Source organism: Ambystoma mexicanum, chromosome 12 (genome assembly GCF_040938575.1).
Source record: "Ambystoma mexicanum isolate Mex_15411 chromosome 12, UKY_AmexF1_1, whole genome shotgun sequence".
Lineage (NCBI taxonomy): Eukaryota > Metazoa > Chordata > Amphibia > Caudata > Ambystomatidae > Ambystoma > Ambystoma mexicanum.
The window spans coordinates 695853737-695856609 of record NC_090936.1 but is presented as its reverse complement, the minus strand read 5'-3'; positions in this window follow the sequence as shown (position 1 = coordinate 695856609).

Genomic DNA, 2873 nt, shown 5'->3' with positions numbered 1-2873 from the left:
TCCAGACGGCTCTGCTTCTCTAGGACCTGGACGTGGAGCGCTGGGGATATGCGTTCCAGGACCCCCATCTGTTCTTCCGACAAGTGGCCCCGGCGCCCCTTGGCATCCGCTGCCTTCAAGAGGCGCCGGGCCTTGTTCAGGGTCCTGGACCTGAAGTCCTCCCAGCACTTCCTGACATGTTGTAAGTCCCGGACTGCCACCCCCTCCGCGTTGATGGCAGTCACGATGTCAGTCCAGATCTGAGTCCGTCCTTCCTTGTCGGCGCGGGAACTTCCAAAGAGGGCATCATACTGCCCCAGGACTTGCTCCACCAGGACACCAACTTTGGTGGCACTGAAGCTGGTGCCCCTCTGCCTCTCTGGCCGGGGGTTGTCAGTGGTCACAGATGGTGTTAGCCCCGACATGACAACCCCAGAGGCAGGAGTGGGTGGGCAACTGGGTCCTGGGGCTGGGCTGTGGAGCGATGGAATTCCAGTCGGGAGTCTTCTGTTCCAGCAGGGGTGGTCACAGCAACAGCACCCCTGGCTGATGTGCAGGCAGCAAATGGCAGTGCACGTGGGCAGCAGGCAGTCAGGCAGCAGCAGATAGCAGGTGGGAGCGTGCTCGGGGCTCTGGGGGGCAGTAATTCGGCCTTCTGGGCAGGAGCGTGGTCTCCCGTGTGCTCACGCGTGGCCAGCTTGGTACGGAGTGAATTGGCACGTGAAAATCCTGCACGTCAGCGTGAAAACCGAGGAAAGGCCCTTAGCGCGTAAGCGCGTCAGCACGCATACGCGATTCCATTGGACCAAAGGCCCTCAGCGCGTAGGCGCGTCTGTGACGTGACCCGCACGGGTGTTTCCCACACAGCACGTGATGACAGAGCACACGTGGAAAGACTGCACGTCAGAGTCTCATCGCGTGTAATTGGACAAAAGTGCGTGTACACGCGATTGGCCTATGTACGTGTATATGAGGTGTGCGCGGACACTTACACACGCAAGTACGTCAGCGCACCTGTATCCCGGTGTACGGCCATTTCCACCAATCACACGCAATGAGACTCTGACGTGCAGTCTTTCCACGTGTGCTCTGTCATCACGTGCTGTGTGGGAAACACCCGTGCGGGTCACGTCACAGACGCGCCTACGCGCTGAGGGCCTTTGGTCCAATGGAATCGCGTACGCGTGCTGACGCGCTTACGCGCTAAGGGCCTTTCCTCGGTTTTCACGCTGACGTGCAGGATTTTCACGTGCCAATTCACTCCGTACCAAGCTGGCCACGCGTGAGCACACGGGAGACCACGCTCCTGCCCAGAAGGCCGAATTACTGCCCCCCAGAGCCCCGAGCACGCTCCCACCTGCTATCTGCTGCTGCCTGACTGCCTGCTGCCCACGTGCACTGCCATTTGCTGCCTGCACATCAGCCAGGGGTGCTGTTGCTGTGACCACCCCTGCTGGAACAGAAGACTCCCGACTGGAATTCCATCGCTCCACAGCCCAGCCCCAGGTCCCAGTTGCCCACCCACTCCTGCCTCTGGGGTTGTCATGTCGGGGCTAACACCATCTGTGACCACTGACAACCCCCGGCCAGAGAGGCAGAGGGGCACCAGCTTCAGTGCCACCGAAGTTGGTGTCCTGGTGGAGCAAGTCCTGGGGCAGTATGATGCCCTCTTTGGAAGTTCCCGCGCCGACAAGGAAGGACGGACTCGGATCTGGACTGACATCGTGACTGCCATCAACGCGGAGGGGGTGGCAGTCCGGGACTTACAACATGTCAGGAAGCGCTGGGAGGACTTCAGGTCCAGGACCCTGAACAAGGCCCGGTGCCTCTTGAAGGCGGCGGATGCCAAGGGGCGCCGGGGCCACTTGTCGGAAGAACAGATGGGGGTCCTGGAACGCATATCCCCAGCGCTCCACGTCCAGGTCCTAGAGAAGCAGAGCCGTCTGGAGTCGAGCGGTGAGTGTACATGCATCCTGGTTGTGAGCAGGGCGTGTGGTGATCATTCCCCATTGTGCCGGTTGCACATCTGTTTGTATGGGGTGGAGTATGGGTGGGGGTGTACAGGGCCGTGGGGCTGACACATGCGAGGGCTGTAATGTGTGAGACATGGATGGTGCTTGTGTGTGTGGGCTTGCATGGCAAATGCAGTTGTGCGTGCACACATGTTTGGATGAATGTGTATGTAAGTAGACATGTCCGTGATGTCAGGCATGTATGTTGTTTTCGGCTGCATGTATGAGCACTGTGTACATGTGCATGTGTGTGTATTTGTCAAAGGTGCAACAGTGATGCTACATGGATGCATGTGACAGCGGTATGTGGAAGCCTGATTGGCAGATGTGACATGGATGCCCGTCTGAACAGTGCGACACTTGGCAGAGGTGTAGACATGCATGCAAGTGTGGTGGTGTGTGTACATGTGTGGTGCACTTCCTGTGTTGCATGTGATGTATGGCTCCCCTTTGGCTGCTGATGCTGTTGTATGTGTAGGGATGGTGGTGGCAGTTGCGATATGGCTGTGGTATGGCTCATGTGTGCCAGTTGCAATGACATGTGTGTTGGGGATTGTGATGACATGTCTGAGGTTTGCCAATGCCACTCATGTGCAACTGTCATGCGTGTATGTGTCCATTGTACAGTGCCCTGATGCCTGTGTTTTGTTTCTCCCTGTCTGCAGCGTCAACTGATGAAGAGGGCGGAGAAGGTGCTGTGGAGCACAGCGGCGGGGATCCAACCGCCAGCCGGAGACGCAAGGCCCGGCTCCCCTCCCGTGTTGTCATCTCGTCGGGGAGTGAGGAGTCCGGTGCCGCGTCCCAGGCCGCAGCTGCCGGGGGGAGGTCCAAGAGGCGGAGGTTGCAGTTGGACTCCTCGGCAGCAGAAGGGGCAGCTGGGAC